Below are 25,593 nucleotides of genomic sequence, written 5' to 3'. Positions count from 1 at the left end.
TGGGCGGAATGTTACGTCCCACTCATCTCCTCCCCTCCGCTTCTATTGGGCGGCCGCTGTGTGACGTCGCTGTGACACCGAACGTCCCACTCCCTTCAGGACGAGGATGTTTGCCGCCCACAGCGACGTCGTTAGGGAGGAAAGTACATGTGACGGGGGTTAACGACATTGTGCGCCACAGGCAACGAATTGCCCGTGACGCACAAACGACGGGGGCGGGTGCGATCGCTCATGCAATCGCATGATATATCGTCGCGTATGACGCCGCCTTTAGTGGCAACTATGGGCTGCCATTAACTCCTTATTATCCCGATTGCCAACGCACCAGGGAAATTCAGAAAGAGCTGGGAAAGGTCCCGGGACTGTCGCATCTAATGGAGGAGGTAATTCCGGGCGGCTTCTGGCTGATATTTTTAGGGGACAGCCTAAAAAATATATGCCTCCACAGTCTGAGAATACCAGCCCCAGCTGTGTGGCTTTATCTTGGCTGGGTATAATTTGGGAGGGGACCGCACTTCACTTTTTTTTAATTATTTATTTTATTGCATGATATAGACCCGCCCACTGGTGGCTGTGATTGGTTGCAGTGAGACAGCTGTCACTCAGCGTAGGGGCTCGTCTGACTGCAACCAATCATAGGCGCCGGTGGGCGGGGAAGCAGTGAATATGAGATGAGCTTAATGATCGTCCGTCACTTTCAAAAGTAGGAGAAGCCGCTGGAGCAGTGTGACAGCTGTGCAGTGTCGAGCCGGTGATCGGTGAGTATGAGAGAGGAAGAGATCAACAGACAGAGAGAGAGAGAAAGAGAGACCAACACCGACGGAGAGTGAGACCTGCATTTTTGTTGACAAGAACGCATCCAAAATGCAACCAAAATGCATTGCCAATGCACAGTTAAATATTTTGGTTTCGTTTTGACACACAGCATTCATTTCAATGGGTGGAAAATGCAACCAAAACGCACTGAATAAGTGACATGCTGCTTTTTTCCGGCATAGGCCACGCCCCGCTGACGCTGCTTCTGGCCCCCAGTGAAGAAGATGCGTTGTTCAAATTCACTGGGGGACGGATGCAGGTGACAGCCGCGGTAGAGACTGCAAAGCTGATGGAGGTGAGTATGTGTTTTTTTTATTTTTAAAATGACACGTGTGTTTCTCCGGTGCGTGTCACGTGGGCCCGCATCCACACTACATTCGTGTGGTACGTGTGCGGGCCGCGTGACACTCGTGCTGCCGGAGAAAAACGGACATGCCTCCATATGGGGCACACGGGCTCACGTCTGCTCCACACGGAGGCAGGGGCCAATGGCTGAACACGTGCGTGCACATAAACCCATTGATTTTAATGGGTTTACGTGTGCCCGTGTCTCCGGTACATGCGGGCACGGACCTAGCACGTACCGGAGACACGTGCGTGTGAAGGTGGCCTTAAAAAACGCAACGTGCGCATGGAATTTTCTGACTTCTTATAGACATCGCTGGGGGAAGCACAACGCATGCATTTTATCAATGACAAAGTGCAGTTTTAAATGCAGCCAAAACACAGGAAAAAAGCACACGTGCGCACATGGCCCAAGATTGCCAGAGTCACATCTGTTGGTAGAGCATGTGCCGGTTCATGCATGTAGTAGTCAAATTATTGGAATTTTTGCCTCTACTGAGTCATTATTTACAAATTTGGCTGATAATGAGAGATAGGTCCTCTTTTGCAGTCTCAGAAAAGGCCCAACCAAGCTAGGTAACCCCTCTTGCAAACTGCAGACCCTCGACCGCTGCTGGCTACAGCCACAGCTGTGGCTGAGGATGCAGTGTTTGTTGTGGTTACAACAGTGCGTGTTTGTACTAGAATTGGCAACATAATCTCCTCTTCTGCCTACTCCTCCTCCACCTCCTCTGCTGAGCTACTCAGCTGCATGCCTCTAGGTTCACACCTTGAAGTACTTTGCTACCTACCCCGGTGTCATACTGGGGACAGTTAAGGCTGACGTATTTTTGAATGTGCTTGATGCAAATCAACATGTCCAGTTTGCAACTGGGGCACGAGTGATGCCACTGAAGTGGTGTGTGTGGCCCAATTTTTGGAAAAAAGGGAGACTCTGCTTGGAGTCTCCTTGCTGTGTTTTTAAAAATGATCCAAGATGAACAAGTCATGGTTCAGCAAGGACTTTTCTACCTACCCCGGTGTCATCCTGGGGACAGTTAATGCTGGCGTATTTTTGAATGTGCTTGATGCAAATCATGTCCAGTTTGCAACTGGGGCACAAGTGATGCCACTGAAGTGGTGTGTGTGGCCCAATTTATGGAAAAAAAGGAGACTCTGCTTGGAGTCCCCTTGCTGTGTTTTTAAAAATGATCCTGGGGCGTGTCCAGGATGCTGAGCTGAGTGGACGTGGGGAAGACGACCCTCAGCTAAATCAGCACTTATCATAAGCACAAACCTACCCACCGGCTCTCAGGATGGGACCACGGAAAGTTAAGCCGTTGCAGCAGGCATTGGTGGCCCCCCCCGCTGCACACCACGGCACTGGATGCTTTCTTGGGCCTGGAACAGGGTCCAGGGGAGGCCCGGACGCCATCTTTCCAGGAGCAAGGAGGAGAAATGAAGGCATCGGCCTGGCCTGCTAAGCAGCAAGAGGAGGAGGAGGAGAGGGTGAGCGGGGACGCAGGGGAGAGTGGAGGAGACCCTTCAGCGGTTCCAACAGGGGATGCCTTGGCTCAGCGGCCCTGCGCTGCATCGGATCCTCAGGCACAGCAGCAGCAGGCCCAGGAGCACATAATGGTGGCGGGAGATAAGGTGGAGGTCGGGGGACAGCCCTCCCCCCTACCGGGAGAAGAAGGGACTACAGCTACAGCTGGTAATCTCATGGAACAGAGCAGCTTGCTTTCCCCCTTTGGGCATCAGTGTGGAGATCACCCTCCCCAGCTTCCCCAGCACCAGACTAAAGCTCCAGCGTCTATTACTACAGGTGCTCACCTTAAAGGGCCAGACACCTCCAATAAGGACATGCACGATTTCATAAGTAAACTTCCTTCTAAAGAGCACTTTCAATTCCTCATACGTGAGGTCAAAGTAACTTGCAGGTCAGAAATAGCTGAAGTGAGGAGAGATTTGCAGCAATTGTCTGGCAGAATTGAATCCCTGGAGGAAGAGCATGACATCACCAGATCCCATGTATCAGAATTACACAAACTGGCAACATCTCAACAAAAAATTATGGAGGATATGCAGTCTCACATAGAGGATCTTGACAAGAGAGGGCGCCGTTGCAATGTTCGTGTGAGGGGGGTCCCAGAGTCAGATGGACCCGAGGACACAAGCTCCATACTACAATCCATCTTTAATGAAGTGTTGGACGCTCCCCCTTCTAACATCATCAAGCTGGACAGGGCACACAGGGCTTTACAGACGAAGAATTTATCCATCCAACCCCGGGACATAATTTATTGCATTCACGACTTCTCCACCAAAGAACTGATCATGGCTAAGGCTAGAATGAGGCGCACGGCACCTGTGTTCAATGGCAAGGAAATCCAGCTTTTCCCGGATCTTTCTCGCATCACACTCCAGAAAAGGCGGCACCTCAAACCCATCCTCACGAGCCTGAAGGAGCACCAGGTTCCATACCGCTGGGGTTACCTGTTTGCACTAACAGCGCGCAGAGGGGGTAAATCGGCGCCCCTTCGCACTCCAGCAGATACCACCCTGTTGTGTGAAGCACTGGACATTCCGGCGGTCTGTATCCCAGATTGGGATTTGCAAAGGTTGGAGGGGCCACCCCCCCGTGTGGTCCAAGGTGGGGGGTGGAGGGCGTGGGGCTTCGGGGGGGAGAGGAGGTAGGGGCCGCGGGTCGTTCCCCTCCCCGGGTCATCGTTGAGGACACTCCTTAACCTGGTTGGTGCCTGTTTCTTATACCCTCTGAGTTCCAGTGGCTGAGCATGCTTTGTGACATTGTGACTCTCTCTACAGCAAGCCTCTGACTGTCCATTTTGTCATATGCAGCCCTCTGGGTCTGTTGAGCTGCGTCGGGGGGGGGGGGCTGTATCCACAATGATGCCGTGGGGGGTAGGGGGTTGGCGGGACTCTGGTCCCCTTATTTGGAGTTAGTGGTTGGGGTTTTTTCTCCTTTTTTCCTTTTGGCACGGGCCCGTGCCCACTGGACTGACCCCCGTGGGTGGGCTACTGGGGAGTGAGGTGGGTGGCTCTCTTGGCCCAGACGGGTTGGGGAACCTCCCTCTAGGTCTCTCACTTCTGGGTTGATCCCCCGGGAATCTATGTCTAAGGTTTATGCATTTTGGTTAATGTTCTTAATTCATGTTCATTTCTATGTTTGTCCTTGTCTTCCCCCCTGCCCGATGTTTTTTCCTTATGTGTCCTTTCAGGTACCACCTCTTCTAGAGTCTCTGGGAGCTGCGGCCCTCTGTCGTATGGACCGTCTCCTCTGGCTGACTTCACAGGGGAGGTCATGCCCCCGACGGTATGGGTGCGCTGTTAGCTTTTTCTTACTTCCATGTTTTAGATATGGCCCGCATTATCTCTCTTAAAGTAAAAGGTCTGAACTCACCCCGTAAGAGGAAATTGCTGTTACAGGAACTGAAAACATCAGGTGCAGACATAGCCTTTATCCAAGAAACACACTTTGTGGAATCAAACACTTTCAAAGTTGCGTCCCACCGCTTTCCCATCCATTACTCGGGCTCCAAGAGGGGGGGAGTTGCTATTTTAATATCCTCCAGTTGTCCTCTACAAATTACGGGTTCTCACTGCGATCCAGAGGGTAGATATTGATAGTGATAGTGATACTGGAGGGCCAACTGGGGGGATCCCCGCACATACTGGCCAACATTTATGCACCTAGTGAAGGGCAGATACGCTTTCTTAAGAAAATACTTGATCTGATAGGCGGACTGGCACCGGCCTCTCCGATGTTGGGGGGCGACTTTAACATCCCTTTTTCAGAGGTGGCTGACAGACTCTCTGTGGGTGGACATCCTCCATCGGGTGCTCTGAAAAATTTGTCCCGGGACTTTCATAGGCTCATTAGATCCGGGGCTTTGTATGACGCTTGGAGGGTGGACCACCCGGGAGAGAAGGCCTTTTCCTTCTATTAGCATCCGCATCAGACACACACCAGAATAGACTATTTCTTCATTGACTCACAGCTGCTGAGGCGTCTTGAGAAGGTGGAAATGGGATCCATTACGTGGTCAGATCATTCCCCACTCATAATGGATTTCAAGAAGGATGGTCCTTTACCTAGGCCCCATCATTGGCGCCTTAATGAATCTCTGATCAAAAATCCCGACACTAGGGCCTTTTTAAATAAGCAGCTGGTCAAATTCTTTCAGTTGAACACGGGCACGGTCACGTCGCCAGCAACACTCTGGGAAGCTCACAAGGCGGTGATGAGGGGACTTTGCATTAGGGAGGGCTCCAGGGCTAAGAAGAATGCCACAAGCTAGCGGAACTCTATAACGGCCCATCTTAAGCTACAGAAGGGGAGACTGGCGGCTGCCCCATCACTGACTATTCTTAGGAGAGTCATCAGCCTTAGGAAAAAGTTGAGAGACTTGGCAATTGGCAGAGCAGAAAAATTGCTAACCTTTTCCAAACAAAGATACTATGAAAGAAATAATAAGGCTCATACCTTACTCGCTAGGCAGCTTAAGGAGCGCTCTACATCCTCATGCCCTCAGGCTCTGCGCGACAAAAAGGGCACTATCCACTATCACCCCGCTTCAATAGCTGACATTTTTTTCAACTACTACAACAAGCTTTATAACCTTCCGGTTCCCCTGGGCATGGCTTCGCGCGGGGCTGGGGCATTTGGGGACTATTTTTCGGCCCTTGAGCTCCCTTCACTGCCTTGCGGAGCAGCAGCGGCTTTGAATGAAGCGATTACTAGAGAGGAACTGGAGCAAGTTCTGGAAGCCCTGCCTGGCGGGAAGTCACCGGGCCCGGACGGCTTTACTTATTTTTATTGCAAGGTGTTTGCGGCGGAGCTCCTCCCACACATGGCCACCTTGTTTAACTCCTTCCTACAGGGTGACCCTATGCCTCCATCCATGCTACACTTCCATTTAATCCTCCTGCCCAAGCCACCCAGGGACTCATTGGATTGTGCTAATTATAGACTAATAGCCCTTTTGAACTCTAATTTGAAGATGTTCACCAAGCTCTTGGTGGCTAGGCTTAATCGATGGTTGCCCCAACTCGTGCATAAAGATCAGGTGGGTTTTGTCCCTTGCCGTCAGGGGGGGACAACACCAGGAAGGTAATAGACCTGGTGGATGTGACAAATCGGACGAAGCAACAGGCGTTGGTGTTGAGTCTAGATGCGGAGAAGGCTTTTGACCGCCTTGCGTGGCCTTTTCTCTTTAAGACACTGGAGGTCTTTGGGATCTCGGGTGGCTTTATGCGGGCCTTAAAGTCCCTGTATAGCGCCCCTACTGCCTCTATCAAACTCCCCCTCCACATCTCTAAGCGTTTTATCATCTCCAGTGGCACCAGGCAGGGGTGCCCCCTGTCCCACCTTCTTTTTGCGCTATGCATAGAGCCCCTCGCGGCCTCGGTCAGGAGCAACCCAGACATCTCGGGGGTCCTGGTCAGGAATAAACTGTTTAAAATCTCGCTTTTTGCCGACGATGTGCTCATTACACTTACTAGCATCCATGTCTCCCTTCCAATTTTAATGCGCACCTTGGGTAGGTACGGGAGCCTTTCAGGGTATAAGATTAACTCTAGTAAAACGGAGGCAATGCCCTTGAATCTCGACCCGATGGCCCTGGATTACCTGCGTTTGAATTTTAAGTTTCGTTGGAAAACAGATGCGGTCAAGTACCTGGGGGTTAACCTCACATCTACTTATGATTCCCTCTATAACCTTAACTTCCCCCCCTTTTCCGAGAGCTGAGAATTCTTTTGAGCAAGTGGTTGCCCCTGCCTCTCTCATGGATGGGGCGCATTGTGGCGGTTAAAATGAGCTTGCTCCCAAAATTATTATATTTCTTTGAAACCCTCCCGGTTAAGGTACCAATAAAGGAGCTGAAGTCCCTTCAGGCGGCTACCCTTAGATTTATTTGGTGTAACAAATGTCATAGGGTGGCCAGGGAGGTGTTGATGGCTCGAAGAAACAGGGGGGGGGGCTTTCTGTCCTGGACATCCTAAAATACTATTAGGCGGCCCATCTTAGGAGGATCCCCTGTTGGGTGTCCCTTTGGGCATACAACAGGTGGACTGAGATTGAAAAACTTTGGCTGGCGCCTATACATCCAAACGCGCTCCTGTGGCCCCCGACCCTGTGCGATTCGGCCCCCCCCTCTTCTTGGACCGATGCAGTTCACTAAGGACCTCCGGGCATTTTGCATTAGAAGATTTCCTTTGGCGTCCCCCTGCTCCCCTCTGGTGTCCTTCATATACCAACCCTTGCTCCCAAGTAGTCTGGAGTCGGACATGGTGCACCCCTGGCTCAAGGCAGGTCTATTCAGATTTGCAGACATTATAGATGGAAGCACAATGCAGATCCATTCCTTTGAGTACCTTAGAGATAAATTCTCTCTGTCTAATCGAGAGTTTTTCCAATATCTGCAGATCAGAGACTTGGCTGGCTCCTTGTTTGGCAGGGCGGGGGCCTCGATTCCCACAGATTTTGAGAAAATTTGCAGAAGGGGCACTGACACTAAGGGACTGATTTCGGAAATGTACATATTGCTTTCTGAGTCACGGGAGGGGCCTGAGGGGTCTTTTCCATACATGCGGAAATGGGAGTCTCTATTGGGAAGGCGGATACTTTCTCAGGAATGGGCAGCAATCTGAGGCAACACCACCAAGACATCAATATGCACACTATATAAGGAAAATATCTATAAATTTTGCTATATTGGTACGACACTCCAGATTTCCTTCATAGCATAGACCCCTCCATACCGGCTTGTTGCTGGAGATGCGGGGGAGCCAGGGGCACCATTCTGCACATATTCTGGTCCTGTCCAGGGATAGTCCCCTTCTGGGAGCAGGTTAGAGGGTTGATCCACAAAGTACTATATATAGAGGTTGATCTTGATCCCCTGATCTATGTTCTGGGTCTTAGGAATTAGGGATTGGGAAAAACGGCCTCTAGGCTTTTGTCCCACATCCTTACGGCGGCCAGATGCTTAATTGCAAAGAATTGGAGGCAGCCAGAGACACCCTCACTCCAGAGCCTCAAGTATAGATTACTGGACGTTAGACGCATGGAACATCTCACGGCACTATTGAATGACACAGTTGACCGTTTCCAGGCCGTATGGGCACCATGGGACTAATTTGCGGGACAGGACGATCTGTGAGACTGGAGCCTATGGGCCTATGGAAGGAGCGTGGACTCTTGAAACCCTTACCTCTTCCCCTCTACTTCTCCTCTCCCCTCCTAACCCTCCCCACCTGTCCTGTCATTGTTTGTCTAGGTTCGATAAGAATTGTGAATTTTATGTTCTATTTTATGTATGAAAAACGAAAATTGAAAATGTTAATAAAAATTCAAAGTTTAAAAAAAAATTGATCCAAGATGAACAAGTCATGGTTCAGCAAGGTCTTTGGTACCTACCCCGGTGTCATCCTGGGGACACTTAAGGCTGGAATATTTTTGAATGTGCTTGATGCAAATCAACATGTCCAGTTTGCAACTGGGGCACAAGTTATGCCACTGAAGTGGTGTGTGTGGCCCAATTTTAGGAAAAAAGGGAGACTCTGCTTGGAGTCCCCTTGCTGTGTTTTTAAAAATGATCCAGACTTCCGGTTCCGGCGCTGTGATGTGAGGACGCGGGAGACAGAGCTCCGCACGTTCCTCAGCCCCACAAACCGACTACAAGAGCCCCACAGCAGTGGGAGGAGGCGGAGAACGGGAGAAGAGGAGCAGGAGGTGACCGTGCATGGAGCGGTACCTCCTCCGGAGCAGCGGCGGACATCTGAAGCAGGGTGCTGCAGAGCACATGGAGCGCAAAATGGCAGCCGCGGGCCGCGGAGATATGCAGGGAGGTGAGCGGGGACGGATGGAGGAGGAGGAGGCGGAGCAGCTGAGAGAGCAGTGGAGAGCTCGGCAACACGAGCAGCAGACAGCCCAGCAGCACGAGCATCAGACAGCCCAGCAGCACGAGCATCAGACAGCTCAGCTCCACAAGCAGCAGACAGCCCAGCACCACGAGCAGCAGACAGCCCAGCACCACAAGCACCAGACAGCCCAGCATCACGAGCAGCAGACAGCCCAGCACCACAAGCACCAGACAGCCCAGCAGCACGAGCACCAGACAGCCCAGCATCACGAGCAGCAGACAGCCCAGCACCACAAGCACCAGACAGCCCAGCAGCACGAGCATCAGACAGCCCAGCACCACGAGCAGCAGACAGCCCAGCACCACAAGCAGCAGACAGCCCAGCACCACGAGCAGCAGACAGCCCAGCACCACGAGCAGCAGACAGCCCAGCACCACAAGCAGCAGACAGCCCAGCACCACGAGCAGCAGACAGCCCAGCACCACGAGCAGTTCCCAGGCCTGCAAATTGATTATGACCGTCTGGCTGGAGCAGTGGCAGTGCACCTGGCAGACAAGATCAAAGACTCTCTAGAGGCCATGGTGGGGGCAGTGCTAGCACCCTTAAAGGAACAGATCACACAGCAGGGAGCCAGGATGTCAGAGATGGAGCAAAGAATCTCTGACACAGAGGACGAGGTGACAGCATTAAAGGGTCAGCTGCAGGAGATGGTGAAGGGATCCCAGGCCATGAGAGACAAACTAGAGGATCTGGAAAACCGCTCCAGAAGAAGCAATTTAAGGCTGGTGGGTCTGCCGGAAACCATAAGCATGCGACAATTGGACAACATATGTGAAGCAGAGCTCCCCAAGGCGCTAGGTCTGACGCACAAATGCAGGGTGGAAAGAGCGCAGAGAGTAGGCCCTGTAAGAGAGCGTCCAGGCACAGGAGGAACAAGTGGGAAGGAAGACAGCACGGGAGAGACAGGACCAGCCAGACCGCGCCAAATGATAATAAAATACAACTGCTCTATCCTGCAATACTGAGAGTAACAAGACGTGATGGATCCCTTTTTGCGACGAAAGACTTGAGTGAGGCGGAGAGATGGATGGAGGAGATGGAGAACAGAAACCAGACGGAGGTCTTCCCGGAGAGGCAACATGATCGGCAAGTAAGAGAGGAGGAGAGCTGGGCATCGGGCCGGAACGACTGGATGAAGGGGAAGGAGATACATGCAGGAAGCCCAAAGGCAAAGAGGTCGCCGTCGCGTAGGCCTGGAAACCAGAAGAAGGGAGCACCATGAGAGAGGATGCAAGGAGAAGAATTGATATTTTGAACTGAACTGAGGGGCCCAAGAGAGAGGGGACTGACGGAATGCAGGGGATGAGTAACATCTACTGTTTATTATTGCATTTTTACTTTCTGCTTCCATTTCCTCTTCCACTTCCTACTTCCTTTTCCACCTCCCCTTCTGCTTCCTGCTCCCCCTTTCACTACCTCTTTCACTTCATACTTCCACTTCCTACTGCACTTCCTCTGCCAATTCTTACTACTTCCACTTCTTACTTCCTCTTCCACTTCCTCTTCCACTTCCTACTTCCTCTTCCACTTCATAATGCCTCTTACACCTCCTCTTACACTTTCTCTTCCATGCCAGCTACCTCTTCCTACTTCCTCTTCCACTTCCTCTTCCTACTTCCTCTTCCACTTCCTACTTCCTCTTACACTTCCTCTTCCCCTTCCTACTTCCACTTCCTACTTCCACTTCCTACTTCCACTTCCTACTTCCTCTTCCTACTTCCTCTTCCACTTCCCCTTCCTACTTCCACTTCCTACTTCCACTTCCTACTTCCTCTTCCACTTCCTACTTCCAATTCCACTTCCTACTTCCACTTCCTACTTCCTCTTCCACTTCCTACTTCCTCTTCCTCTTCCACTTCCTCTTCCTACTTCCATTTCCACTTCCACTTCCTACTTCCTCTTCCACTTCTTACTTCCTCTTCCCCTTCCACTTCCTCTTCAACTTCCTCTTCCACTTCCTACTTCCTCTCCCACTTCCCTTTATATTTCCCACTTTTCCATTTTCATTTCCCATCTCCCTTGTGCTTTCTTTTTCTTTTCCTCCCTTTTTTCTCTCTTGTAGGTTTTTCCTTTCTTTTCTCTTTCTCTTCAGTTCCCCTCGCCTCTTCAATTTATATTGACCAAGGTGCTCTGCCCCCTCGGGGGTGTTGGGGGTCCTAACATCTATGGGGGACCGGGTTTCTCTCTCTTTAGTATCTACTGATAAATCGCTCCTCTGGTAGCCAGGTCACTTATGCTGATGGGAGGTGGAGTGAAATTGAGATCAGAGGCAACAAATAATATGTATGGGTAATGAGGGAGGGGGTATTGTATGCTGGCTATTAACCAGGAAGGCCTTGCTCTGGTGGGTTAGATAACAGAACAATGGGGGACAGATTATATGTAAATGTTGATCAGTTGGCTGAGAGGGGATTGCAGAGCCAGGAGCATCACAGAAAAAATGGAAGGGATGAGACAATTGATTGTAAAGGGGGGACAGTTGAGGGGTTGTTAGTTGAAAATAGGTCTAGGTTGAACAGTTGGGTTTAGGGAAAGCAACGCTATAAGCACACCGAAAGACAACTGAGGGCAGTCGGGGGGGTAGTCAACAGGCTTATAGTTAATGCCAAGAAGGGGACACAAGGTTGCGCCCAGGCAATACATAGTTGTAAGCACACAGCGGAGTTAGAGGAAATGCAAAGCCACGCACACGGAGGGACACATAGCGACGCAAAAAACATGAGCAACGGGGACTATGGTTAAAATAGTGACATGGAACGTGAAAGGTCTGAAATCACCTCACAAGCGCATGATGGTCCTGAGACATCTTAAAAGATTGAAGGTAGATATCGCACTGCTGCAGGAAACGCATTTACCACGGGAAGATTTCTTTCGAATGCAGAAATTATGGGTAGGAAAAGTAGTTGGGTCAGGCTCCCCGGGAAGGAAAGCAGGAGTCATGATTCTATTAAACAAACATCTCAACCATACAATAACTTCCCAAGATAGCGACGAGGAAGGTAGATATGTCCATATAAAATTAAACAGCCCGCAGGGAGAGTTTAGCATACACAACGTATATGCCCCCAACAAAGAGCAGAACTCATTTTTCAAACTTATCACAAGTAAAGTGGGAATGGACACAGAACGGAACAAAATAGTGGGAGGAGATTTCAATGCGGTGGTCCTAGGGGAAGAGGATAGGCGATATAACAGGGGTCAAGGTGGGCAGACAAGAACGACAGAAAGCTTGATGGCTAGGCTGCTGGAAGACACAAATCTAAAAGACAGTTGGAGGCTACAGCACCCATATGATCGTGAATTCACTCACTACTCACATCCGCATGACGCATGGTCAAGAATTGATTATATTCTGGTAGACCAATCATTTTTGAGTAGGGTCAGGGATGTGGATATTGAGAACATGGTGATATCGGACCACAGCCCGGTGACCTTAGAAATAAATGACACAGTTCAGAGGGGATCAGATTATTTGTGGAGGTTCCCGTCCTTTCTACTTAGAGATACAGATTTTGTCAAAATTCTGAAAGGCTGGTGGGAAGAGTATAGCAACACCAACAGCGAACATGAGACAGATGTAATGTTATTCTGGGAAGCAGCAAAAGCAGTGCTGAGAGGGAGGCTAATGGGGTATACTGCTACAATCAAGAGACATACACATGCACAATACCAAGAAGCTAGTGACACGGTTAGAGAAAAATATACGACGTATCTGGAAACTATGTCCCAAAAAGCAAAAGAGGAATGGAGGGGGGAGAAACAAGAGTTCGTGCTTTGGGCAGGAAAAAGGGAAGAGCTAGTACGGTCACAAATGGAGGTTGACCTACACAGATACGGCAATAAAGCAGGGAAATTACTGGCCAACTTGGCTAAGGGAAGGCGACGAATGACTTCAATAACCAGCATGACTGGACAGGGGGGGGAACAAATCCACAAAACCACAGGAAATTAACCAGATCCTGGGGGATTACTATGAGAAACTGTATAGCAAGGGGAATGAGGGTGGTGAAGGAGGGGCAGAATGGCTAAAACAAATAAACCTCACCCGATTCAGCACAGAGGAGCTGACTAGTCTGAATGCAGAAGTCACAATAGAAGAAGTCCTAAAGGTGATAGGAGAGTTAAACGTACATAAAGCTCCGGGACCCGATGGATACAATGGGGAATTCTATAAAGTGATGAAGGAGCAGATTTCACCGATATTGACACGTATGTTTAATAACATATTGGGAGGCACTGAAATATCGAGTCACCTCAACACGGCATATATAAAACTCATACCTAAGGGAGAGAAAAACCTAGATAATCCAGCAAACTATAGACCGATCTCTTTGATCAACCAGGACCTAAAAATACTGGCCAAATTGATGGCCAACAGACTGGCGGAGATATTGCCGAATGTAATCTCTCCGTCACAATCAGGGTTTGTGAAGGGGAGATCGGCGGTGACCAATATAAGAAAAACCATGCTAGTAATGGATGCCAATAGGCACGGACAACCACAGAAGGGGGCATTTCCAGCCATGATCACATTAGATGCCGAAAAAGCATTTGATAATGTAAGGTGGTCATGGCTGGAAACAGTAATGGATGGGGTGGGCATTCAGGGAGCCTTTAGAACATTCATTAGAGTATTATATGCGAATCCTAAAGCCAGGGTGGCGACCCCAGGATTTCTGTCGAGACCTTTCTCATTGACTAAAGGGACTAGACAGGGGTGCCCACTGTCCCCCCTCCTGTTCAACCTGGCGATTGAGCCCCTGTCAAGATTGTTGAATGAGGGAAACTGCTTTGAAGGTATCAACATTGGAGGGGAGGGGACGACATTATATTGTTTATGAATAAACCCCAGAAGGAACTCCCAATGACATTACAACGGATAGAGGAATTCGGAAACTTGGCAGGTTTTAAATTAAATAAGGCAAAATGTGAAATACTGTTTCTGCACCAACAGAGCACAGCGGTGTTGGCAGCTCAGGGACTAGGAGACAATGTCTATGGGATACCAATAGCGAGAACCCACGTTAAATATCTGGGAATCCAAGTGGGACGCCAACCTGCATCGATATATGAGTTAAATTTTAAACCACTGATAACGAAAATAGAACGGGAATTGAAGATGTGGGAGGGGCTTCCATTGTCCCTACTGGGTAGGAACCATCTTCTAAAAATGATGAGTTTCTCAAAACTATTATACCCAATGCAGACTATCCCTATATTATTAAAACACACAGACGTAAACAGGCTGAACAAGGCGTTTTCGACCTTCTTGTGGAAAGGAAAAAGGCCGAGAATAAAAGCTGAGAAATTAATGCAGACGCTGGAGAAGGGGGGTATTAAAATGCCAAACATTAGAGGGTACAATCTGGCGTGCCTCATGAGACATGTAATAGACTGGTTAAGGAAGACAAACGGTTACTCGGACATAAGACTGGAAGGCGAGGTCTGTAAACCCTGGGATTTGGGGGCAATATTGCATACGTCACTTGCTAACATACCACGGCACATTAAAAACTCACTAATATGCAGAGATACAGTGATGGCGTGGAAGGCTGTGAGAAAAAAATTCAACTTACCCTGGAGAATATCTAAATACTTAAACATATGGAGTTTCCCAGAATTCCCAGCGGGCAGGAAAAACAAATTATTTATAGAATGGAGGAGAAAAGGTATAAAAGGGGTGAAAGATTTACTTCATGAGACGGAAATTAGATGGTTGTCCTATCAAGAAATTGTGACAAAATATGGGCTGTCTCCATTCCAAGTTATACAATATAAACAGATAGAGAAAGGTATAATGCAGCTACTGAGAGATGTCGGGAAGGAACAAGGGATGAACGATATGGACCAACTTATTATGCAAGAGCAGCGGGAGATTAACATAACTTCACTATACAAAGCTTTGCAAGAGGTGTTAGTCCCCTTAAACACGGATAAGGCTGGTTTCACACTACGTCTTTTTAACATCCGTCCTTAACGTTATTTTAGCGGACAAGCGGATCCAGTGCAAATGCGTTTTCATTTCAATGCATTTGCAATGGACTCGCGTTAACATCCGTTCACCTGCGTTTGCCTGCGTTATAGTGAGGATCCAGTGACTTGCAGTTTTTTAACATGTTTCAAAAACGCTACTTGTAGCGTTTTTGAGCTCCGTCCAAATACTGCAAATTGCTGGATCCTGACTATAACGCACGCAAACGCAGGTGAACGCTGGCGTGCTGATAGACAGGATCCTGCTTTTGTACTGAGCATGCCCAGAAAGTACTGAGCATGCCCAGAACCAGTCTCGCGTGATCTGTCTATCTCTCTACTCCGTCCCTCACCCTCTCTCTCTCTATCTCTGTCTTTCCCCCTTCCTCTCTCCCCCACCTGAGAGCTGCGGACACTCGTAACCAAGGTAAATATCGCGTAACCACTTATCTTAGTTACCCGATGTTTACGTTGGTTACGCGTGCAGGCAGCCCTGCTCCTAGCAGCTGCAGACACTCGTAACCAAGATAAATATCGGGTATCCAAGGCCGATGTTTACCTTGGTTACCAGCGTCTGCAGCTGTCAGAAGCCTCCTCCCAGTCTAGCTCCCCTCACTCCCGATCACATGACTCCAATGCCCGCCCCTAAACATCCAGTGCAGGATCCTGCAAAATAACATATGCGTTTGCATACGTTATTTGCTGTAAAAGCAGGATCCGTACTTCCGCTAAAAAAACGTTTTCAGCGGATGTTAAAAAGACGTAGTGTGAAACTAGCCTAAGACCCTGGGAACATGGGCGAGACAATTGGGAGACGAGACAGCAGGGGACAAGATACTAAGAGGATGGATGAGAATGAGAAAAGAGGTGGTTAATGAGGGCTGGAAGGACACACATTTTAGATTGATGTACAGGGCGATCTATGGCTTCAACATACCAAACAAACAGAAGGTTAATAAGATAGCACATTGTCCCAAATGTAAGACCTTAAACACGGATCTGTTTCATGGGATTTGGCAATGCCCAGAGAGTCAAAAATTCTGGAAAAAAATGCAGGCGCTAATAAGTAGTATATGGGGGGTAGAGGTGGCGATGGACCCATTGATATAGATTTTTCATGATGACCATGTGGAACAAATGGCAAGAGGGAGTGAAAAAAGAGAGAGAATACCAAAGCTGCTCCATAGTATAGCCATGATAGGAAAAAGGGCTTTGCTGGGCAAATGGCTCGAAGGCAAGGTTCCGTCAGAGGACGAGGTAATGAGGCAGATTAAAATGCTACTTAGAACTGAACAGAGGACAGCAGAAAAAAACAAAGACGGTTTGACCGACGTATTCTTTAAAAAATGGAGAAAATTCATTGAAAAACAATGTGAAGCTACAGAAATACAAACAATAGTTACCCCCTTCACGTACATAGAGTGGTATCTACTAGAAGACATTAAGGGAACATTAGGGAAATTAAAACAGCCATAATGTGAAGGTGTGATAAGAAGGCAAATGATCCATCTAGAGGCATGGGGTGGGGAAGAAAAAAAAGACAAAATGTGTCGTGGTTGGGTATTCTTCGTGTGGGTTAGACAGGAGGAAAAAAGTGTGCTAAGTTGTTGGGGGGGTTATTTTAGAATAGAAGGGGGGGGGGAACAAGGGAAACAGGAGGAATAGTTAATTGCCAATAACCTGTTAATGGACATGGTGAATCCATACTTGCTATATTGTTTAGCAAGATGTAATGCATATGAAAATTTGGAATAAAATTTGGTGTTTAAAAAAAAAAATTATCCAAGATGAACAAGTCATGGTTCAGCAAGGACTTTGCTACCTACCCCAGTGTCAAAAAAGAAAAAACAAAAAGCCAGCACTAAATGTGCACTTCAGCACTAAAAATTCCAAACTGTACTTATTATAAAAAAATTTGAGATTTTTGGCAAAAAATTGCAATTTCTTGAGCTACCTCGCCACGTCACGGCAAATCTCATTTGAGGCAGTCCTATACTAAAATATTTTTATAAAATGTGCCATACGGCCTCAAATATGAATAGTAGAACTGCTCTTAGCAGCACTCACCTGGTCTATTTCAATCCCGTACCCATGACTGAGTCATGGCTGTGGGCGGGACAGGTCCAAGCAAATGCTGCATGAAGTAAATAGCCTGTGGACAAGGCCTGATGACTGAATGTGAACAGTCACCAACCGCCAAAATCTAGACAGGTGGAATACATCCCAAATTGGGGTGCATAGCAAGGTGGGAGTCAGCCACCGACCAATTCAATGAAGAAAAAACAAAAAGCTAGCACTAAATGTGCACTTCAGCACTAAAAATTCCAAACTGTACTTATAAAAATTTTTGAGATTTTTGGCAAAAAATTGCAATTTCTTGAGCTACCTCGCCACGTCACGGCAAATCTCATTTGAGGCAGTCCTACACTAAAATATTTTTATGAAATATGCCATACGGCCTCACATATGAATAGTAGAACTGCTCTTAGCAGCACTCACCTGGTCTATTTCAATCCCGTACCCATGACTGAGTCATGGCTGTGGGCGGGACAGGTCCAAGCAAATGCTGCATGAAGTAAATAGCCTGTGGACAAGGCCTGATGACTGAATGTGAACAGTCACCAACCGCCAAAATCTAGACAGGTGGAATACATCCCAAATTGGGGTGCATAGCAAGGTGGGGGTCAGCTACTGACCAATTCAATGAAGAAAAAACAAAAAGCCAGCACTAAATGTGCACTTCAGCACTAAAAATTCCAAACTGTACTTATTATAAAAAATTTTGAGACTTCGGGGTCCTGCGCTCGCATGGAAGGCAGCGTGTGAGAAGAGCTTCTGCTTCTTTATCAAGACCCCTGCAGTCCCAAGCACACAAACCAGCTGATAAAAGGTGGGAAAGAGGAGATAAGATAGTGTGCATGCCCCTCAGACATAATGGAGAGGTATGTGCAGAAGAACTGGACGGCAGGACACAGGGATCTTCCCCAGCCCAAAGGAGCAGCCGGGCTAATGCTAAAATGGCTCCGGAGGTGACCAAGCCCAGGAAAAGCAATAAACCTGGTAATCAGCTTACCCAGCAGGAGGGAGGGGGTGAGCAGGAGATAAGCACTGCAGGTCTCAGCATTTCTTACAAGTCCCTAGCTGATGAGGTGGTAAAGATGTTAATCCCCAAGCTTCAGGAAATGCTGGAGCAGACAGTGTCTGATGCCCTGAAGCAAATGCAGGAAGCCATCTCACAGCAATCAGAAAGACTGGCTACAGTGGAGAATAGGCTCAGCACTGCGGAGGATGAGTTGGGAGAGGTGCAGGCCGAGCTGCAAAAAGTCACCAGGCTGAACCAGCAACTTGCAGATAAAATTGATGATCTCGAGAATCGCTCCAGACGAAACAACTTTAGAATCATCGGGCTCCCAGAATCTATCACCCCTCACCAGCTAATGGGGATATGCATGGAAGACATACCTCACGCTCTGGGGATTGCTGATACACTTAAGGCTGAAAGGGCACACAGAGTGTGACCCCCAGCCCAGCACACAAGTGCAAACACACCTCCAAGACCCAGGCCAGTGATTGTCAGATATTTGAACTTTGTGGATAAAACTAACATCTTACAAGCATTTCGGAAGAAGACATCCCCCACGGTGGTAAGAGGACATAAGATTCTGATATTCAGTGACTATTCGGCGGAGGTCACAAAGAAAAGAAGAGCCTTCAGCGATGTCTGCACAGAGCTTTTCAGAAAGAAGATAAAATTTGCTTTGCAATTCCCGGCCATCCTTAAAATCTTTGCCCCAGGAGGAGGTACAGAGACATTCACGGCCCCTGATCAGGCAAGAAGCTATGTGGACAAGACTTTTGCAAAATCGTCGCCTCTGGCGAAGAGTGGGGATGCTACTCCCCTGAGGGGGTGAGGACATAAAATAGCCCTTACAGGGGAAAATTTCTGATGATTAATGTGGAGTATTGATGCTGTTTGTAAAGGAGCGATGGGGGAGGGGGATTTGTATGGGGGTCTGGAGTTCATGATGTGAGCCTGAAAGCGTTAACTCTACCATAACTCAGACATCCACAGTCCCTCTCCATACCCCCACTTTTCCCTTTTTTTTTCCTCTTCTTTTTCTTTCTTCCTCTGTCCTTCTTCTTTCCCTGTCTTGCCCAACCCCGTTATCCCATCACCCAAACGCACCCTCCTCCAACACATAACTGCCTCCCTCTACCCCTATACCCACACTCCCCTCCCACTCCCTCCAACTACACTCCCCCACCCACAAACTACTTTCCACACCCCCTTTGCCACCCACAATCAAACCCTCCCCTGCCCCACCTCCCGACTACACACTTTCTCCCACCCACAAACTACCTCCCACCCCATCCGTCCTAATCAACTCCCCCATCCCATTCACACCTCTCCCCATTTATGACCCTTCTCCTTCCCATAACCATCCTCTGGACCCCTCCTCCATTCTTCCCTCTTTTCTTCCTCTTGTTTCCTTTTTCTTTCTTTTCTTTTCCTTCATCTCTCCTGGGAATGAGCCTCTGTATACTGGGTCGAGGTTCAACCTACTTTCAGTCCTCAGGGCTTGGGGATACTTGTATATATTCCTGAAGCTATGTTTAGCATGCCTTTAAGTGAAGTGTGGAAGCTCAAGAAAGCGAACATATTTTGAGGAGCGAAAGAGGGATCAGTAGGAGTCCCTACATACATGCGGGAAAAAAGTGAAGTCCGCAACTGTGTTTTCCTACAAAGGATATAGGATAGCGGTGTTATTTTCTTGGTTTAATTGACTTTTTTTTTTTTTTTTGCACCACCAGAGAGAGACGCGGTGGACAGGTTTTAAGAAGGTTTTAGTTAAGATAGGATAAGAAGTAAGATTTCAAGTAATATATAAGGATGCGAATTGTGTCATGGAACGTTAAAGGCCTGCAGTCGCCACACAAAAGACGAATGATATTGAGGCACTTAAAGAAGCTTAAAGTAGACATTGCCCTACTTCAGGAGACCCATTTGAAAAATCAGGATTTCACCAGAATTTGCAAAATGTGGGTGGGAGAAGTGATGGGATCCTCAGCCCAAAATAATAAAGCAGGTGTGTTAATATTACTCCATAAGCAGGCAAATTGTAAGGTAATAACACAGGAAAATGATGGAGATGGGAGAATACAAAAAGCTTTGCTTGATACCCCATGTGGACGACTCAAAATCTATAATGTATATGCACCAAATGAGAGTAATAAGATTTTCTTCCAGGAGTTGGAGAGGCAGGTTTTGGAGGACCCTGAGAGGAACATAATAATAGGAGGGGATCTTAATACGGTAATGAACGTCAGAGAAGACAGGTCTGGCACAGGACACAAACGCATGATAGCCAGGACACATGACAGGGTGCAGAATCCATTCACAGAACATACTAGCGTAATAGATGCTTGGCGTAACTCACCCGGCAGACCGAGAGTACACTCATTTCTCCCACGTCCATAACACATGGTCTAGAATAGACTATTTTCTACTAACACAGGGTCTACTCAACAAAATGAGGAGGATCGACATACAAGATCTGGTGATATCAGATCACGCCCCATTACTCCTAGACCTAGAAGAAACCTACCCCAAGGGAACAGACATTCTGTGGAGATTCCCTTCACACTTAATCCAGGACGAGAACTTCCAAATACTGGTGAAAATGTGGTGGCAGGAATATACATGGCATAATTAGGCGCATGAGGAGAACACCCATTTATACTAGGACGCAGCTAAGGCAGTACTAAGGGGAAGAATAATGGGATATGTGAAAGCATTGCGAAACAAAACAACTAAAGCATACATTGAAGCCAGCAGAAGGACCAGAGAAGCATACACAAACTACATTAATAATCCATCTATTGGTAATAGGAACAAGTGGATAAAAGAGAAAGCAGAATTTGACTTGTGGGTGGACAGGGCAGAGAGGATGAGGGGCCAGAGAATTGCATCACATTACTTTAGATTCGGGAACAAGGCAGGTTCGCTTCTGGCACGAATGGCAAAGGGAATAACTCCTTTAACATCCATAACTCATTTGAGGGACCCATCTAGGGCTAGTCACAATGACCCAAAGAAAGTCAATGACATATTTGGAGAATTCTACAAAAAACTGTATGAACAAGGGCCAGCAAATGACACAGAAGGCGGCAACTTCCTAAACAATCTGTCATTACCCACAATTACGGAATCGGACAGGGAAATGTTAAATGCCGCAATAAACGAGGAGGAAGTGAGAACAGTTGTGAAAAACCTTAAAAATAACAAGGCCCCAGGCCCTGATGGAATGACGGGGGAATTTTATAAAATACTACAGGAAGATGTTATGCCCACTTTAGTAAAAGTTTTCAACTACACTCTCCAAAATAAAATTCTACTACAGTCTGGCCATATGGCGTATATAAAGGTAATTCACAAACAAGGAAAAGACCCCTCGGACGCTTCATCATACAGACCCATATCGCTGATAAATCAAGACATTAAAATAATCTCTAAAATCCTGGCAGACCGGCTAGCTTTGATCCTCCCATCGATAGTAGGACCACATCAAGTGGGGTTCGTTAAAAATAGGTCAGCAGTATTCAACATTCGCACAGTGTTGGCGGTACTAGATGGAACAAAAAGACCGGGTCTGATAAAGGGGAACCCTGCATTATTGGCCTTAGACGCGGAAAAGGCCTTTGACAATGTAAATTGGCATTGGTTAGGGCTAGTATTAGATAAATTTGGCATAATGGGTACTTTTTGGAACTATATGGAGGCACTTTATGCTACACCTGAAGCTAGAATTTCCACAATGGGCTTTCTGTCAAAATCTTTTCAGCTACAGAAGGGGACTAGGCAGGGGTGCCCCCTGTCCCCTCTTCTGTTTGACTTGGCCCTTGAACCACTAGCCCAATACTTAATAAAATCAGAAGATTTCTCAGGAATCAAGGTGGGGAATAGTGAGATAAAACTAACCTGCTTTGCAGACGATATGTGTTACAAACCGGCGCCGCCATAGCCGCAAGCAGCCTGCTGCGGTCCCTGTTGCGCCCAGGCGCCGGCTGCCGTTCTTGGCCGTGCCTCGGGTCGTCCAGTTGGCTGTTCCTTCCACCACGTCTAAGTGTGAAGAGGCGGCTAGTGCGCATGCGTGCGCCGATTTACCCCAGCCAGAGTTTAAGCCCGTTGTTTTGCCTAGTGAGCATGCTCAGCCTGATTGTGTTATGTCTGAGACTAAGTCCTCAGTTCAGGCTACTGAGCATGCTCCCACAATTAACCCTAACGGCCTCTTTGCACAGGTACTTGGACTTCGTGCTGTGTTCAAGTTCTGGGATGTGCCTACTGAGCATGCTCAAACTGATAGTCTGCTTTCTGAGCCTGTTGCTCAGGCTACTGGGCATGCTCAGGCACTTAGTGCACCAGAGGCTAGGTCCGGTAAGGACCTCACTGAGCATGTCCATGAGGTGGCAGGCCCTGATAGGGCAGAGGGTGTCAGGTGTCCTGATGACGTGGGAACTCCGGACTGGCTCGCAGAGGCCCGCCCCTATGATCTGGCACCTCAGTATTGGTCGTCAGACGATGACTGGTGAAGTGTTTGGGGCGTGGCTGCTATGAGGTCATCAATGACGTGTCGGTTCCGGATAAGTCGCATGTGACGTCACTGATGACATGGCACTCTGCCATTGGACCTTGGTGGTTCCACCCTGGGTTTGGGGCGGACCCAGGTTATAAAAGGGGCTGGAGACAACATGGAGGTGCGCAGTCTTCACTTTTGCTTAGTCAGAGCACACCTCCATGTTAGAGCCTCATTGCGGCATAAGCCTATGTTGGGAAGCGGTAGGTAGGGTTAGGCGAACGGTGCCTGTCACGCCAAGATTCGTGGCTCGGCACATCAGGGTCAGGCGCCGTGCTTCCCTCCTGCAGTTCCAGTCTTGCTATAGCAGCCCAGTGGTGTTAACTGGGCTGCGGCTGCTGTGCTTCCTGTCCGATTGTGCTCCCTACGCACACGGACAACGCACCTGCTGCGCCACCTGTCCGATTGTGCCCCCTACGCACACGGACAATGCACCTGTTGCGCCACCTGTCCGATTGTGCCCCTACGCACACGGACAACGCACCTGCTGCGCCACCTGTCCGGTTGTGCCCCCTACGCGCACAGACAGCGTACCCCAGGACCCCTGTGAAGTTAACAGGGTGTTCCTTATCCTCCTCGGCTTCCCGGTCAACGCTACTGGTGTACCTGTGGCGCCCCTGACCTGGTCAGGCACCACTGAGTACTGCACCCATGCTGGGGACAGTACAAAACAGGTAATCCAGAAGGCTGACAGGGGTGTGGAACACAGGCGCATAGTGATCAGGTCTCACACATGTACCCATGAGAGGACCCCTGGGGATCCCAGGAGGGGGCAAGCCTTCACCTTCACTGGAATAGTGGAGGGGGTAGAGCCTCCATCTCCTCTCAAGGGGTGTGGTAAGAGAGTCTGGTTGCTAGGTGGCGTAGGCAAGAACAGGAGAGGAGGGGCAGTGAGTCAGTTAGAGCAGAACTCCATAGGGCTCAGTGAGGAGCAGACCTGTGGGGCTGTTGCTGTCTAACAGCGCCCGCGCAGTGGCTATTGACGGGGGAGAACGGTCAACTAGGAGTGCTGCCTGAAAGCCAGCTTCAGCTAGAGAGTGCAACGGAGTGGGAAGTAAGGAGACTGCTAGAGAGCACCAGGCCCAACCGGGCGGCAGATCCCGAAGCGGGGATAGATTCAACTTTCTTCTGCTAAACCTGCCAGTGTGGGGCTCTTAAAGCCCACACCACAACACTACAAAAGCCGCAGCCACGTAACCACAAGTTAGGGCCCATAGGTCATAGGAGGCAAGAGGCTGGAGTGGCCTGGTCCAGGGAACAAGCACACGGCAAAACAAGAAGGGGAGAGAGGCTTGGAGCATCTTCCCTGGGTGACCCCCATAGGGACTCAAAGTCGGGGTCACCCCAAACCACCAAGGGCTAAGGAAGGCGAGTCAGTAGTCACCCTCATAAAGTCAGCCTGAAGGATACCTGGTTCCCATCTGGTTCATCTCAGCTACGCCCGGGCTACTCACCCTGCCATCAAATGTGAGTAAAGCCCTTGAAAGACAATTCTGCCTGTGTGGAGTTATTCTGCGCCTTGTGGTACTACAAACCTACACCGGGCCCTGGGGCTTGCCTCACTCTCAGGAGGCTATTCCAACTAACTGCACACACCATCAGCCCCAGGCGTCCCCTAACCTGCAGTGGCGGTCCCCACTGACCGCAATACTGAGAGTGGCGTCACGATCAAAACCGAAGATTTCCTACCTGTGACCAGCACCAGCTACGTGGAGTCCCTGAAGGTATGCACCGATACAGCACCGGCGGGGCTTCACATCTGGCGTCACGAACAGGATAAGGACTAGACCTGTTCAGACAGGTGACCATGTGCCTAGGCGGTCCGCTTGAAAAATTGGAAGCGCCGCCATATTGCCACCATGAAAAGCGCGCTGAAAAACAACAGCAGCCCGCGCTGGAAGAAGTTACCGCCCACGAAGAGGTGTGGCTACCCAGAGATCCCCTGCAGAGTCCTGACCTCGCTGATGAAGAAAGCGGAAGCGTCCAGAGACGGCGGAGCAGAAGAGAAGCCAGCAGCTTGCTAATGAAGATGGCGTCTGAGAGCAGAGATCCAGAGCCAGGCTCCGCTGCCTGGTGGTGCCGGGAGCTTGCTATTTTCTGTGACCAGCTGGAGGCTAGGATTGTGCGACAGCTCAGGGAAGAACGCACGGAGCTCCTGGAGATGGCTGCGGCGGTGCGGACCTACGAGGAGGCGACGCCTGCCAGACCGAGCGGCGACGACGCAGACCCCGATGCTGCCACAGATGGGTGAGTCGAGTGATGCCCCGGCCAGCGCAAGTGCCCCGGCCCCTGCTGCCACGCCCGCGGTCCCAGAAGAGGCGCCCGGCGCGGCGACGCTGGACCAGGCCGCAGCCACGCTAGAAGCGGCCCGCCAAATCCAGGCCGCCGCAGCGATGCCCCGCCTGTCCCGCAGGGCCCCGACCACCACGGCAGTGCTCATCCGTGCTGCAGGTGTGACGCTGACCCAGGCTGCCACCCTGCTGAACCCGGTCCGTCAAGACCCCACCGCAGCAGCGACGCTCGTTCGCGCCGCAAGTGAGATGCTGAACCAGGCCGCAGCCCCGCCAGGTGCGGCCCGCCAAGCTCCGATCGCTGCAGCGACGTCCAGCCCAGCCTGCACAGAGCCCCCTGCAACAGCGACACTGATCCAGGCCGCCGCGATGCCAGGCGCGGCCCGCCAAGACCAGGCCGCTGCCATGCCAGGCGCGGCCCGCCAAGACCAGGCCGCCGCCATGCCAGGCGCGGCCCGCCAAGACCAGGCCGCCGCCATGCCAGGCGCGGCCCGCCAAGACCAGGCCGCCGCCATACAGGGCGCAGCCCGCCAAGACCAGGCCGCCGCCATACAGGGCGCGGCCCGCCAAGACCAGGCCGCCGCCATACAGGGCGCGGCCCGCCAAGAAGA

The sequence above is a fragment of the Anomaloglossus baeobatrachus genome, chromosome 5 (genome assembly GCF_048569485.1).
Source record: "Anomaloglossus baeobatrachus isolate aAnoBae1 chromosome 5, aAnoBae1.hap1, whole genome shotgun sequence".
NCBI lineage: Eukaryota > Metazoa > Chordata > Amphibia > Anura > Aromobatidae > Anomaloglossus > Anomaloglossus baeobatrachus.
Note: the sequence above shows the minus strand (reverse complement) of the source record.